Below are 15,987 nucleotides of genomic sequence, written 5' to 3'. Positions count from 1 at the left end.
ACATTTTTTGTGTAATGACTGTATGACTGGGCTTTGATCTTAAATCTTTAATTTTGTCATTAAAGAGGTGTGTCCTCTTAGATGAACTGAAATTGCTTGTCTGCGCTGTATAATTAGGCTTTGCATGCTTTACCCATCTCCATCTGTCTCTTTTTTAATTGGTGAGTGAATGCTTTTCTATAGGATACAGGTGTCTTCAGTTTTAAACAAATCACAGAAGATAGATAATGGCCCAGTCTAATTTCAGTACAGGATGGGCAATTGCAAAGAACCTTTGCTAATTCTGACTGTGGATTGTTTGGTTTCATTTGTTAAAATTCATTGAATGCCACACAGACACACACGCACGGAAGTTTTATGTACAAACCAAATAAAACCAGGAAGGAAACGCAATCTATGTTGCTAATTTCTCATGAATGTTTCTGCTACCAGAAAAATAGTTGCAAAAAATACATTGTGAATATACACATGAGTATTTATTTGTGTAAATTTTTACATGAAAGACACTGCAAGTCAGCAGGTTAGGGCTGTAAGCTTCTATATCCTTGTCAATATATGAAAAGTCACACTAGCTTATATAATTTAAATTCAGCCTAGTTAATTATGTCCAACTCTTAATATAGATACATTTGTGTATCTGTGTAACAGTCTGCCTGTTTCATGTTTAAATTGGTTTAATTTGCATAGAAAAATTAAAAATTAATCTCATGTAATATAAGTGGAGAGTAAAATTTTACATTTGTACTTTTAACTTGATTTTAGTTAAGCTGCAGCAATTTGTCTGGCATAACCAAGGACTTTGGTGATCAATTGCAAGGTAAATAAAAATTTCTGCTTAGAGAAATAACAATTATGATGCAGTTAGATAATGATCTAAAACATTGCAGATAATTGCATTGCCCGTTTTTTGTGCCATTTTTGTCTATTGCAAGGTTAAGTGAAAAAGTCCCCAACAAGCTCAAGCTACTTCCTTAGCTTCTGTAAAAACAAGCAAGGAAGAGAACAGCCTCACAAGGACTGTGCCTGCCAATCAGCTGTGAGTTCACTTTTGCTCTTGTTTATGCCATGTTCTGTGTAAGATTTTCAACTCTGTTTCTTATGGAAGGCCGTACAGAAAGTGAAATGGTTAATTCTGTGAATGTGGTTGTATTAAAGTTGTTCTAACTAATTTAGTCCGTAGGTGCTTTCTAAGGCTCTCGTCTGGAAACTGAGATTGAGGGGAACAAACCAGGCTTTGGTCTGTAAATCCTCGCCAGGAAAGTAAAGCAGAAAGCTGGCAAACATAGGACATATGGCTGAGAGCATGCATTTATGGCAGTGATAGTATGGCAGAGCTACTCTTTGTGCCTGTCCTGGTCAAATAATGCTTTCCAGGCTTTTGCCTGAGAATTTCTTATGTATGGCTGGGAGTTAAATGCTAGTAGCAAAAGCCAGCCTTTCTATCTCACATTTTAACCTCTTTAAAATCGGCTTCTTTCAGCATGCTTTTCACACCTACAGGTAGGCACATGTAGCAAAATGGGGTGTGTTGGGGGGAAATACCAGTGTAGAAAATACCATTGTGGCAAATAGGTGGCACAAAAGGAGCACTGCTAACACCAAATTGTTAATTGTTCAAAAGGGCTTTGGCAAGTCTTGAAGGAGTCCTCATTTTTGCATAATAACTAGATTATAGGTTTTACAATACCATTGTGCTATGCCCCAGTGTAAGTAACCTGATGCTAATATAATATGGAAACATTCTTATAATTTCTAATTTTCAAAGCGGAGAAAATTCGGAAGTGTAACATTGAGCATAGTTTTGTAACGAATATTTTATCAAGAAAAACATTTATAGTATCCTGACACCAACTACTTTAAAAATCATCTGTGAATCTCAGGAAGTTCCTTTTTTTTTTTTCTTTTTTTCTCTCTCTCTCTCTTTTTTTTTTTTTCCTCTTAACCAGCTCCTATAAATATTTTGTGGATTTCAAACATGCAAAGAGATGTTTTGGAGTTACAGGATGGATTTGTTATGTGACCTTGAGTACATGACTCAACATTCCTCTGCCTTGGTTTCACCAGCTGTAAAATGAGTTGTTAACACATTGGAGGAGGTAGTTCAGTGCTATGAAGATTAATTGCTGTTTGCAGAGTATACTGAGTTTTCAGACGAAAGGTGCTATAGGAATGTGTCTTGCATTGAGTGCTGTATGTAAATCAGTAAAATAAGGATTTAAAGATATCACTGTCATGTTTGCAAAAGCAGCAAAGAATTAGAATTGCAAAACTGCCAAATGAACAATGGTAAAATAAGGGCTTTAATTCTGAATGTTATCCTTTGTGTTCCCTCCCTCCAGTCTTAGCAGCTAATTATACAAATGATCTCAATTTCAATATTTTTGTAAGGTTTTTACTTCCTTAAGGTAATGCACCCACAAATTTAGTTACTGTTGTAGCTGTTCATCAAAAAAAAAAAAAAAGTTGAAATATGAAGGTTTTCCAGCCCAAAATGTGATTTAAAGCATGTGCCTGGGAGGGGGGAGAACTTGGGCTTTTGTTTCTGCTGTGCCTGGAATGAATAACTAATAAAATATAGAAACAGCATAAAGATCAAAAGCAGGACTCCTCCCCTCCAACTGAGTGCCCTAACTGTTAAGCTGAAGAGATGCTTTCTCTTCCTTTGTCTTTCTAGACTAATAAATCTTGAATTTTCTTCTGCTTCATGGCACAAGTTCATCAGGAAGTGAATCTGGGTGGGGACCGTCCTAGCAGAAGCTGAGCTGATCCTTGCTGGATAGGAAATGGAGATAGAAATCTCTCAGCTGTAATAGTTGGACAGCCAGGAGTCCATCATCTACACGGTGGATCCCACCGCGCCTCACTCTGGTCTGAATGAAACAATGTCTTAAAGGAAGTGACTACAGCTGTGTGTTTTATCATCATCATCTTGACTGTGCCAGTAGCAGAGTTCATTTTCTCAGGTTGGGACCCTTCAGATGCAGACCTCTGCCTTATTCCTAGCTTTCCATTTTGGTTTTGAAAGTAGACGGCTGCCGAGCTGCTTGGGATGGGGAAGTCTGGGAAAGGCCTGGAAAAATTACACGCGTGCATTAGCAGCGTGTGATGCTTTCTCTTTCTTGTAAAATATTGCACTTGCAAGCATTTCTCTGTGGATAGTAAAGCTAAATAAGGAGATCTTAAGTAATTCTGAAGCAGTTTCTCGCCTTTTTTTTTTTTTTTTTTAACTCTTTTCCTCATTGACAATAGTGTCTGTCATCTTTGTTGGTCCTTAAAATGGCTCTAAATCCTTGGACTTTTTATGTCAAGGTGTAGAATGCTGAAAGACAATCAAGTCCTATGGCTTTTCTGAAAGTAGGCACCTAGGAGTGGGGAGAAAGCTCTGGAGTAAGAGAGGAGAATCTGCAAAGGAATGAGCCCTGGGAGAAGCTCTAAAGAAAAGAAGAAAAAAAAAAGCTTCAGTGACCTCAGTGAAAGCTTGGAGTCAGCCAGAAAATACAAATGTAGGGAACTCTATTTTCTCAGTACAGGTTTCACAGATAGTTTGTCATCTGACCATATTTTAAGAACTACTTTGTGAAACACAGAGCTTTACTCCTGCCACAAAGAAACTGTATTTCAAATCTAGGGCTAGAGGTAAAGCAAGCAAGAAGATGAGAAGAGCTAAAGGACAGGACAACAATAAAATGACTACAGTTTCATAGCAGTTAACAGCTAAAATACATTACCTGCCTATTTGTAGATGGTTTCTGTGGAACAGTACAGCTCTCTGTATGTAATATTTAACAGCTCATAACAAGGCTTTGCTTCTACAGCCATGACTTTGCTTAGTCTTCAGTGTAGTGACCCGGAGCTATTGGAACCTTACATTTCTCTCTCTAAGCAGTGAAACTGAAAGCTGAAGGAGAGACGAAAGGGTAGTGAATCCTGAAAGACAACATGAGAATTTTGCCCAGGGAAATACTAGCATGCTGCCTTTGGTAGTGCTGTTGTTGATCCTGTCTGAATGTGTGATTGCTTCTTCGTTTGCTTTTCTAAGCTGGCATCTCAAACAATATGTTCAAAGGCTTCCAAGCTATGAGCCAACTCTATGTGAGAGTTTTAGCAGAAGTTCATGTCAAAATCAAAGAAGTATCATTTCTGTGCTAGCGTCGGTGTGTTTCTTGGGTGAGGGAAGAGACGAACATGAATCGAGTTCAAATGAGCTGTCCCTGGATATGAGTTTGATCCAGTATATTCACTGAAAAGTGTGTTCCATCAAGTGAAACAACTAATGGCCTGCCCTTTTGAATGAGGGGGTTCACCTGACATAGTACAGCATCGAGGAATTTGCTTTGTCAGACCTGAAGTCTGTTGGAAAACAGAAGGCAGCTAGATGTTGCAGGTAGACATAATCATGTTCATACCGTGCCAGCTGTGGGTAGGATAATCTGATAGATCTGTGTGTTTTAGCATGGCCAAGAGGAAGGAGCGGGGCTACATAATGCTTGGTCCCAAGCTGCTCTCTTCTCGTGGGCACTGAGTGGCTGTGTTCAAGGTGGAGCAGTTGGAAACCTCGCTGAACTCTAAGAAAGGCCAAAGGCCTTTAAATTTAAATGATTTAAAATCATTTTTGCATCTCCCCCTCTCCATTCTTGTATGGAGCTCTGAGAACACAGAATTCAGCCTGTAGACAGCAGTGCATTGATTTCTGTCCTAAATATTTGCCTTTCTTCCCCCTAAAAAATCTAATACCAGTTTGGCCTTATTTAAGAAGTCCTGAAAAGGAAGATAGTATTTTTTATCTGTGGATTCTGTCTCATGATTTTTAGTCCCTGCCACTAGTAGGGGTAAGGAAAAATACATAATGCTTGGAGCAACCATTAAATTAATTCTAATTTTGGTAGAATCTACTTTTTGTGGCTCTGTATTATTCCTCTCTTAGCCCTCTTTGCCACTTTATCTATTTACTCGTTACTCACAGAGAACTGGAGAGAGGCCAATCATGAAAAGGCATCTTATATCAACCTTTTCTTCTGCAGATATTGTTTGAAAGGAGCTTGTCCACCTCCAGACACAGGGCTGCATTTTGTTTTCCCAGTGAAATAAAATTCTACTTTCATGATATGAGACATGATGAAACATAAATATGTAGGCCCAAACATTTCGTCTCTTCTATCAATTACTTTTATGACAGTTTCTGAAAGGCTGAAGAGGCCAGAATATTTCTGGGTTTTGAAATGCATTAGGAATGGTTTAGAATGGGAATGTAATTAGACTTGGTAAGTAGAGCCTCCAGTCTCAGCAATGTTCTCTTTATCCACTACAGGCAGCGAAGGCTGCTGCTTGGCTGGGGATGCTGAGACAGAATTCAATTAACTCCTCAGGCACCTGGCATCCTGTGTGGTACCTCGTGCTCAGGGTTACCACTCCCTGCAACATAAAATAGCCACATCTGCATGAGCACAAGCCCCTCTCTTCTTGACAGTGTGCCAAAAAGCACAGCACTGTGCAGTCTGTTTTTTTCGTTCTCTTTTTACAAATATTTATTTGCTGTGTAAGATTAAGCAGGTTTCTCTCTGGCCACGTAAAACAGCTTTGCCAGCTGGACTTTGTATATTTGACTGCATCAATTTACATAGTATTAAATTGCAGTATTTATAATTCAGTTTTGCAAAGTGCTGCAATGATATCCTGCTTTGTTTTTGATCAAAGTATTCCAGGCACTTGTACACACATTGTACCTATGCAGAAACCTACGAAATGCAGAATACTTGGGTCTAACCAGTGAAAGAAAAACAGAGCATTTCTCATTTACCAGAATCAATAGATCCTGTCAACCTGGAAACAAATGGTGGCTACATCACGTTAAATTTATGCTAAAATTGTAAATGTTTTCAGGAGACCAGAAATCTGTTGCACGCAGATAGACAAAGATCACACTACACATATCCTCGAGCGATTTAGCATTTGAAATTCAAGCATCAAGATGTTAAGTTGCTGGTTCAGTATCATGCAGTGAATGATAAACTTGAGAAGGAAGTAAGATTGCCAGTTCTATGCTTGCACCAACGGATGAAATTGTAAAAGAAGTCTAATAGAATTATGTATTTAAATCTCTGAGCTTTCTTTGAAAATGCGAGCCAGTGGCTGTCCTGTAACTGTAAATCTGTTTTTTTCATTATTTTTTTTCCTAGAGGCCACTAAGCTCATGTCCTTTCATGGCATCTACAATGACAAATAAATATGAAAAGTTCTACTGTGAAGTATTTATTTCTTTTTTATCTCAGGCATATTTGTCAGTCTGCGTTTTTCTGGAAACCTTATATATGGTAAGAAAACTTGCCATTTGAAATAGGAACTATCTAAGGACTCATGCTGTCATGCTTAACTTCTGAATAAAGCATGACTGCAGCATAACCTGATTAGAGGAGAGGAGGGTTTGGGTTGCTTTCTAAAAATGCTGTCCAAAGCCAAAGATGTTAACACTTAGGAGATTTGTTTAAAAGGCTTCTGCCACTTCTTCCTTCAATCATCTTGCTTGCTTTTTTACTGGGCAAGTTTTAATGCTTCACAAGCAAATCAATTAGGACAAATGTGATGGTGTCAAACGTTTGCAGCAATGCCTTTATACAGCAACAATAATACAAAATTGTTTGTAGCCCTTTTGGTCAGTGAGGATCTGCAGTTTGTTTAAGGGCAAGGCATCCTGACTATTCCAGGAGCGCTGCTTTATTGTCTGTTTGCAGAAAAACTGTGCAGTCATGCAATAACAGGCTGTGCTATGGCAGTCGGAGTCACTCAGGCAGTTCACACCCAGCCTTGCTCCTGGGAGCAGACCACAAAGCATGTGGGCATTCCTGGAGACTGTAGGCTGAGTATTACAGGGTCACATTGGAAAAAAATCCAGTGCTCTGTGCTGTGATTCAGTGTCTAAGAATGCATGCTTGCTTTTCCTTAAGGTATCAATTTATCATTATTTAGCATATTATTATTTAGCTGCTATATTCCTGACCACATTTATTTATAATAGCTGTTCTTAGTGTGTATCTTTTTTTTTTTTTTTCCACATTGCTGTGGGCATTCTTCCATGTACTAAATTTCATTTTTGTTTCTTCTAGTGTACTGTTGGTTATAACTCTTTAACGTGTCTGAATCAGATACAGATATTCCTAGTTAAAATGTTGTAGAAAGCTGCATGAAGACCCAGAAGACCCAGTTCAGGTCTCTGAACACTCAGTTCATATGTGGGTTTGGTGCTGAAATAAATCTGCATTTTTCTGTCTTTCAGCTGACATCGTACCAGATTTACAACACTATTTGTGCATGCAGGGTGAGGTCTGCAGGCTTTCAGAATTGTACTAGTTAAATGAAAAAAAAAAAAAGTCCCAGTAATGTAATAACTTTTTCAGGAGTTATTTTATCTTGCTCTGTTTTTTAACTGCTATAATTTTAAAGAGTTTTCAACTATCATTCAGTATTGAAGTCAATTAAAAAAAATAACTGTAGCGTAAGTTGTTTCTAATAGAAAAAGTTATCTTTTTTTATTCTTTCTGCCGGAAGGAATTCTTTTCAAGAGTGGGTTATTAAGCAATAGCAGAAAACTAGGGAGTAATTCCATATCATACAGTCAGTTCAGTTTTTCCTCCTCCGTTTCTTCTCTTTCTCCCATTAGACTGTGTTTATTCTGAAAATCTTGTGCATAATTGTCTGTGGTTTCCAAAACCTTTTGTCAAAGCAGAGAGATGTGTCAAACTGAAAAGAAATAGGGTTCACTGGCAATTTCCAAAATTGCACTTTCAGGAGAAGATCAGTTTCATAAACTTCTCACACAGATCGGGCAAACCCAAAGGCAAAGTGCAACTAAAGCCTGGTCTGAGCAGAACCCTTGAGTCGCCTTCAAATAAAGCAAAAACATTCATGACTGACAGCCAGTCAAGAAAGATGCAGTAATGAAGCTCTCTTCACTGAATATTTAATAGTGTGCATACACACAAGGCTCCTGCCATAGCAGTGTTCAGCTCCCACCTGGACCTTCTTTGCCAGGAATTGCAATCATAATTTCACTTGTGTAAATGAGACCCAGCAGCGCTGAGCTGCAGATCTGCCTTCCCCACTGTGGGAGGTCCCTTGCAAAGGAAGGTGAACTTTCCCCAGGAGTACCTTACATCGTCTAAATAGCTCTGCAAGCTTTCCCACTACCAAAATTACCAATTGCATTTAATATTGTCATTAGCATGTGATATTTATTGATGCTGTAGTAGCATAGCTAATGTATCAGAGACATTATTTTTGTTTCCAGCTTCTCTTTTCCTTCTCATCCTTCTTCAAATAAGGTGGCAAGGGAAGGACCTGTGGAAAAATGAACTGTGCACATTACAAATCATGTTATTGCTCTTCCTCCTCTTATGCCTCCAGCCCTTTGTTATTATAGTGTGAACATGTAGGAGTAAAGCAATGATCTCTGTGGCTTTTATCTGTGTGATTTCTTTCTTAAACACATTTACTGCCTTTAGAACATCCTATGCAGAACGAAAATAGCAGGCAGATAACTGCTGCTATTTATATTATATTTTTAATAAGGGTTTCATTCCTATCAGCTATCTTACTAGTTTTCATTGGTATTCATGGGTAATGCTGAGGAACTTCCCACTACTGCTGTTGACATATATCCCTGTACAAAGCAGAAGAGTGTTCAGGCTTCTCTGATTTGAGTTCTTGAATTTGGTTGCAACAAAAAAAAGTAAGTTATTATGTACTTAAACTTAGCTTGTAACTGAGTAATCCTCATAACTACTTAAAATTACCAAGCCAAACCCATATGAATGTTCACATCACAAACGTGAAGGTAACAATCAAAATTTTATGGAGATTATAGTGAGATTTATATTTGAATATTGTTAGTATGAAAGACTATTCAGTGAATAAAAGTGGTCCTCGAAAGCCTCAAGGTAGACAAACTTTTAATTTAATTCAAGAAAATTCTCTTTGAGATTTATTTTCCCAGAATTCATCCAAAGTTGACTCTTTAAAATCGTTTAGATCTAAATTCTATGTGCTGAGCTTAAAACACTGTCTGAACTTGGGACAGATGTTCACAATCTGTTTTGTGTTTTTTTTTTTTTTTTTTTTAATATCTATGGCTTCATTACATTTTAATACCTATGGGTGGATTTGGATCACCTGTAAAATTAAAAGTTTTGATCTTGTGTCACCTCTGAGAACCAATCGCTTGATATCCCAATTTGAGCAACTGTTCCAAATTCTTATTGCAAAAGTATTGTCTTAAATGACATGAGCTTTGCACAGCTAATGGTATGGGACAAAAAAGATGAGTGGATTATGTTGAGAGCAACCAGTACAATCAGTGTGTAGACTACACAATTGGAAGTGCTAAAGTCACACTTCAGATTAAATCTAGACTTGAGCTGGCATCCCGCAATATTGCTGTTTATCTGCAAGTGTTCACAATTGTTTTCGCTTTCTTTATGATCAACCTCTATTCTTAAATAATCAGTGTAAATAAGTTTGCATTGTGGAATGACAATGTTTATGCGTAGATATATGTTTATACTGCAAAGTAAAACAGTTACTGGGAAGAATGTTTAAGGAGCGTTGCACTTGAAATTGCTTAACATTGATAGACTTTGTCTTTGCTTGAGCTGAGCTCTGCTGTTTATTGGTTCTCTTCTATTTAGTGGTGTACCCTAAGTGTAAGGTTTCACTTCACTCATGCCCTCATATCACTTAATGTGTAAAAAATCTTGTGCATAATTTATTAATATTTGATGGAAATAGATCTGAATAAGCCATACTTGATTTAAGTTTTATTAGTTTCCTTCCTGTGGCCATTGCTGATCTTAATAAATGGAAATAAAGCTTGTTCTTCTTAGGTTGTTGCCTCTGAAGACTGCAGTCTTCAAAGAAAACAATCAGGGAAATATCAAACAGGGAAATGTTTTGATCAAGAATCACCAAGTATGTTTTAATGTTTGGTTGTTTTTGTTGCTTGCTGTTTGTTTTTTAACCCATGACAGTGTGTGCATTGATATCTGAAGCCAATTTGGTAAATAAGAGAAAAAAATTGGAAGATCTAGTGGAAGCAAGAAAAGGTCTTGAAAGCCTGCACACAGTGGGCAGGGTGTGAAGTCTGGGGGGGGTCTCAGCAGAAGCCCCAGGTGGAACAAGTGACCCTAGCACTTCATCTAGCTGGGAGATGGGAAGGGTGAGGGAACAGTACTGGTGAGGCTTACTACTGGGAACTGCTTTGCTTTCCTCCTGTCCCTGTAGGAGTAGCAAGGATTAAAGCAGGAAAGACTTCCTTAACAAATGAACACCAAAAAACCTTCACGTTTTCTCGTTGCATTGGTTAAGTAAATAATAATAGTGAATATATTTCAAGCTTTTATGTCATACTTCCTTGAGACAGATCCATAGCTCCAGTGCAGAATCAGGCAGATTGCCTAGTGTAGCATTCTGTGTGACGCTGAACGTACCTTTGGATACACGAAATCATTAACTGAATCCCTCTCTACGTATGACAAATGCTGCATTAATCTGTACTTCCCTGTCTGTTTTGTGGTGTTAAATCCAGAGAGCTGCTCCCGTATCTCAGATTTTTTAACCCATTTTTGTGCATTAGTAGTAGCTGAAGATTTCTTTACTCTTCCAAATGAAAATGCAATTGCTTTTTAAGCCTTCCAAAGAAACATGAGTATTTACCTCCCAGTGTAACAGTGTTTGGTATAGGAAAGTAAAGTAACACCAGGGTATTGTGTCCAAGTACTCTGTAACTCTGCTTTTTCTAAAAGTCACCTGTATCAGCTCCTGTCCATGTATGTGCAAGCCTTTTTCCCTCGTGTGTTTTCATTTTTCCAATTACAGTATTTCTTTCCAGCCTTCCCTGTCTTTGTACAGAGGTCCCTGAAGCAGAGCACGGGGCTATAGGGAACAGCACAGAATCTCTTCCCCTGCTGAGATGCGTATCAGCTTGTTGGGGGCAGCAGGGAAGTCACTTCTAGTCTCAAAAGACATCTTGTATCAGCACAGACTTACAGTCGTTGTGTTAGAAATTGAAGGTCAGAAGCTTAAGAGAAGGCATCACCAAATTTCACACTGGGCAGGATGGTTCACAGATAACACCTTACAGTTAACCTTATAGTGATCTCCTTTGGATCCTGGTGTGTGTAGATGTAAAGAACAAACAAACCGGTCAGTTCTCACCTTCTTCACCTTTTTAAGGGAGGTGATGGTTTGTGCATTGGCATGCTGGTAGCCACAATGTTATCTACGTGGTAACAGTGACCTAAACAGGAGCTGCTTGTTCTTTGTGTGCTATACTTGCAGAATCTCACCTCAGAATTTTTCAGCTGCAAGCAGAGCTAGAGCACTGTCTGATGTTTTCCTTTCCAATCACAGAACTATGAAGCTTCAAAAAATGCTGGGAGCTGTAGTCTTTGAGATGTGACAGGGAGTCTGCTCTTAATTATATTCTCCTTCTAGTTTCACTATATCCAATCAATTACATCTGATTTCATCCTATACTACAACTCCCAGTATCACTGAAGGCCTTCTCAGTTTCAGGGAGGAATTCTGTCCATTGTGCTTTCTGCAGCAAAAATATGAGCTGGCTTGGTTATTTCTTGTAAAGTCGTGCCCAGGCAGTTCCTCAAAGGTTTGTGTGTGCATGTGTGGGTAAGAGAGGGGAAGGAGAAAGTTCATGAAAGAAATATAAAGTCATGTTAAATTACAGAAATGCTTATTTTCTCATTTTTTATGTGCACCTCTCCAGCAGCCAAATGGTCTTTTCTCCCAGTCATGTGGGTCTTAAAAGAGTTGGATTTGGGGTATTTTTTTAATTTTTGCAGGAAGTTGTAAGAAAGAAAGTTGGTCACTCTGCACTACCTGAAACTCAGGAAAGAAAATTAACTGTTTCTGAGCCTGGCTCGCAGACTAATGTGAGTGAAAGAATAAATGTAACTAATACCACAGGATATTGAGGCCAATTTGAGCTCTAGGAAGCTCTTATTAAGCTACAGGATGGATTCCAACTCTTACAGCTTAGCAGAGCAGAATTCGAAGTTGGACTGTTCATGCTTCCTGAATGAATGTACAAATGAGATCTATCAAAAAGTTGTGATGAGCTACCTTTGCATGTCCTGGGACTTGAGTTTCACAAGGTGTTCAGATACAAGATCTCCATCCACTTGTAGCAGCATTAGGCATGTCAGGATTGCTTAAATGAGCAATAACCATTTAAGCATAGAGTAAAAACATGGCTGATGAACTGGAAATAACAATAATTTATGCAGAAAAACCACTTTCGGCACTTTTAACATAAATAATCAAATACTGTGAAAGCACCAAGGGAAACCAAGATGATGTCATCTCAGGTGACCAAAAAACTGAAATATCCAAACACCGAGTGTTTTATTGCCACACAGCATTCAGTGACCACTTCTGGTAGAACTAGTCTTAAGTAAGAGCTTGTATCTGAGCTGTCCCTCACATACAGTTTCTGACATTTCTTTCTGGGAGAAATTTAGCCCTGTTAAAAAAATAAATGAATAAAATCTCTGGCTGAAAAATGGACAAAAAATGGATTTATAGAGTGCAACAATCAATCAGTCAGGTAAGCTAGAGATGCAAGGAGGTAGGTCACCGCTCCATTCTTTCAGGAAATGCATGTAGCTCTGTCTCATTTCCAAAGGTCCCTCCACCTTCTGCTGATTATTCCCTGCTGGTGTGTATGTCCAGGTAGAAGGGGAGTACAATTCTGCTGCAGTGAGGAAAACGGCAAATAAATCTCAACTCACCATTACCTTGTTGTGCTTGAAGCACTCATCTGAGAGTATAAAATGGTCACAGAATGTCCTCATGTTACTTGGAGATGTAAATGCCACCAGACAGTAAGAGTAAAAGGTGAATTTGGTCAGCGGCTGCTGGTCAGTACTTCAGGAGTTCTGGAGGCTGCCACAGCTAAAGAAATTCCTAACAGGAAATGAGGAAAATATCCCCTTCTCCTTAAGAGTGTAAGGGTTTGGCTGCACAGTTTGAACTGGGTCACATAAAAATATTTTAGTTTTTGAATAAAATACATCCACATTGACTTTTTCAACTCTCTTCTCCCCCGTTGTGCTGAATCAGCCGCTCTGCACGGCACCCGGTGCATTGCATACATGAACAAACATCCCCACTTCGAGTTGCATTCTGCTAAGCTATAACATTTGGGGTCTGGGATGTAGATTTAAATAGTTTCCTAGGGATCAGCTTGGCCTCCCTGGCAAGGTGTTGGTAGTTCTCCATCAGTAACACGATGCAAGGTAATAGCAATGTCATTATTGTCACTTGTTTTCAGAACCCTTCAATACTGATGTTAATGCAGATCCCAGGCAGGACCCAGAACCAAGGTTGCTGTGACTTGTTGCTTCTCCAGGAAGTGAATTTTCACAGCAGCCAGTCACTGAGAGATGAGTGGCTCACTTCTAAAATTAGACAGCCAAATTTTTAGGACATCTGTAGTTCAGAAGAAAGCAGCTGTGTGGAAATTAATTTAATACCGCCTCTGGTAAAGCATCACTTTTTCAGTTATCTGAACTTCTTACCACTTATGGCCACATTATGATGGGTGGTATTAATACACTACAACTCCAGTCGCTAGAAACCAATAGGAATGCTTCCTCCTCCACCCACCCCCATTAAAAAAGGCAGTTAAGAACGCCAGACTGTATCCAAACAATGGGATCGGGTAGAGTGAGAGGCATTAAATGAATATGGTTTGCCTCAAATGCATGGAGAGATACAGAATGCGTCCCTTATTAGATTTCTGTTGTGGCAAATGAATCCACCCTCAAACCACTATCTGTGTGTGTAAAGGGAGATGGGCTACACAGAGTCGTTAGTCTGCTAGGTGGTTCAGTAAATCTGCCGCTGAATGTTATTGCATGAAAAATGTCATGGCCCTGTGACGTGAATACCTGGCTGGGGTGAACTCAGTCTGTGTCTATTTATTGAAAAGTTGTTGTCAGGTTAAATTCATATCGTTGAGTCTGATGTGGGCCAGTTACTGTTTCCTCTCAGAGCTCTCGTAAAGCCAATATCAACTCTGCAAGGTACGCCAGCTTGATGTCTGCACAGTCACAAACCCAAGCGTGGCTGGGATCTTGGAAAAAGTGCTTTGTGATCTCGGGATGTACCTAAAAGGTGAATCTGAGAGGAGTCCTGGCCTTGAGAGTATGAAAGTGGTGAAAAACTGAGTGTGTTAACTGGCTCCACATGGCCAGACAAAAGCTGTAAATGCACGTTTGAAAATCTCCAGTGTTTTCTGTTGAAAAGTATGGATAACATTGCAGTGATTTTGTCCATTTCCTGTGAAAATTTACCTGAGTCTACAACTTGGCTAATGTGTTCTGTGACAGGTAGATCTGCAGGAAGGAAAATGAGATAGGGGATAGGAAAGGTATGGGAAAAGCACAGGGAGATGGTGAAATCCTCCTGGAAGAAAATGTCCCTGAAAGTTATGTTTAATTTAGATGAAGCTTCTGAGAGGCATTACATGACTTCTGGAGCTGCAGTGCACAATCTTTTGAGCTTGATTTAACAGTATGGTTATATTCTAGCTGCTTTGAAAACTTGTACTCAGACACCCAAGAATTATCCAAGTTCTAATTTAATAATTTTAAAAAACAAGTACATTCAGTGACTCTTGGGCAGATAAGAGCAGTTTCTTTTGAGTGTTTAAGCTCTCATTTTATTATGCTTAAGCACCTTTTAGCTTTGGTGGTTGGCTTGACCTAAACTGACATCTAAAAAAGAAAGCTGGTATTAGTGCCTAATTTGTGATAATCACTACATCATTGCACAGTATCACCTTTTGAAGGACGAATATAAAGCTACCTTGCCTGTATTCAAAATCGAGCAGAAAGATATGTCTTTTATAAAAAATATTAAAAATACTACTTGTCAGAAAACAAAAAGGCAAGCTAAAGCAACACTAAACTACTCAAGATGGGGCTTTGATGTGCATTTTGTTAGAGGTCTGGTGCCCTGAAGTTTGGAGAACGGGATGTCAGTTTGTGATTAAAAATCTGAAATTGTGAAGTCAGAATCCTCTCAGCTGTTCTGCTGTTTTTCTGAGCCAAATAGCTCTGTCTGGGAACAGGCAATGTGATGCTGCTCTAAATTCATGGGGAAATGATTTTAACGTATGTATGCATAGGCTGAGCTGAGCAAGGGTTAGTGAACAGCTGTTTGTGAATAGACCTCCCTCCAGAAGTTATTCATTTAGTGTTGTCTAGCAGGGGCCTGAAATGTAAGGTAAGAAAGGCTTTCTGGTGTCCCACGATGTGCAGCAGGTATTTGCAGCTCCTGAAAAGCACTAGGAACTTCTGCTTCCAATGTGAAAGTTACACTGCTATGTTTAGCCACCATTGTCCTCTTTCCTCCCCACAACTGTTTCTTTGAGGACATTCCCCCGTTTTCTTAAAATAATCGTGTATGACATTAATCGATAGCAGCTACTACCAGGGTCTTTATTAGGAGCTTTTTGATGCACCGGTTGTTGGAAATTGTAAGGCCTCGGAATATTCCTTTGGCAACCTACTAATGCACATCCTGCAGAAAATGTGAGAGCGGTTCCTTCTGAAGCGAGCAAGTTTCTTCCCTTCTCAGAAGTATTTGGCACGTGTCTTAAATATATGCTTTGAATTTGCAATATACCTGATGGTTTTCTCTCTCATTTGTGCAGATAGAGATGGAAAGCACATACTGAAGTGCGTATGTAGGCATATTCAGGGCATGAAGAACTAGGGCTGAACACAGAGTATACAACACAGGTGAAACCGTAGTTTCCATTAAATTTGTTATACATTTCCATCTAAAATAATATGAAAATAGACAAATTCAGTAATGAAGCAATCTAGAAGAGCAAGAGTTTGTTTTAACTTTGAAGCAGAACGTCAGCTGACAACAGCAAATGCAACATGCTGATCTGAAGGAGAAGTCATGCGT

At 39.0% G+C, this 15,987-nt stretch overlaps 1 protein-coding gene and 1 long non-coding RNA gene across 5 annotated transcripts in view; one reads left to right on the top strand and one right to left on the bottom strand.

The window, feature by feature from the left end:
- Positions 1 to 15,987, top strand: part of LOC310882273 — a 247,681-nt gene that overhangs the window by 61,499 nt on the left and 170,195 nt on the right. Inside the window, exon 5 of one of the 3 annotated variants that reach the window (XR_014572879.1) lies at positions 2,675 to 15,980. The exons of the other annotated variants lie outside the window; for them this stretch is intronic. This is a non-coding gene — a long non-coding RNA (uncharacterized lncRNA). Of the gene's footprint in view, positions 1 to 2,674; positions 15,981 to 15,987 lie in introns of those variants that run through there. 3 annotated transcript variants of the gene reach the window in all.
- Positions 1 to 15,987, bottom strand: part of SHISA9 (shisa family member 9) — a 180,186-nt gene that overhangs the window by 4,290 nt on the left and 159,909 nt on the right. The window lies entirely within an intron of this gene.

Source organism: Anser anser, assembly GCF_964211835.1.
Source record: "Anser anser genome assembly, chromosome: 15".
NCBI classification, from domain to species: Eukaryota; Metazoa; Chordata; class Aves; order Anseriformes; family Anatidae; genus Anser; species Anser anser.
Note: the sequence above shows the minus strand (reverse complement) of the source record. Positions and strands in the feature narration are given on the sequence as shown.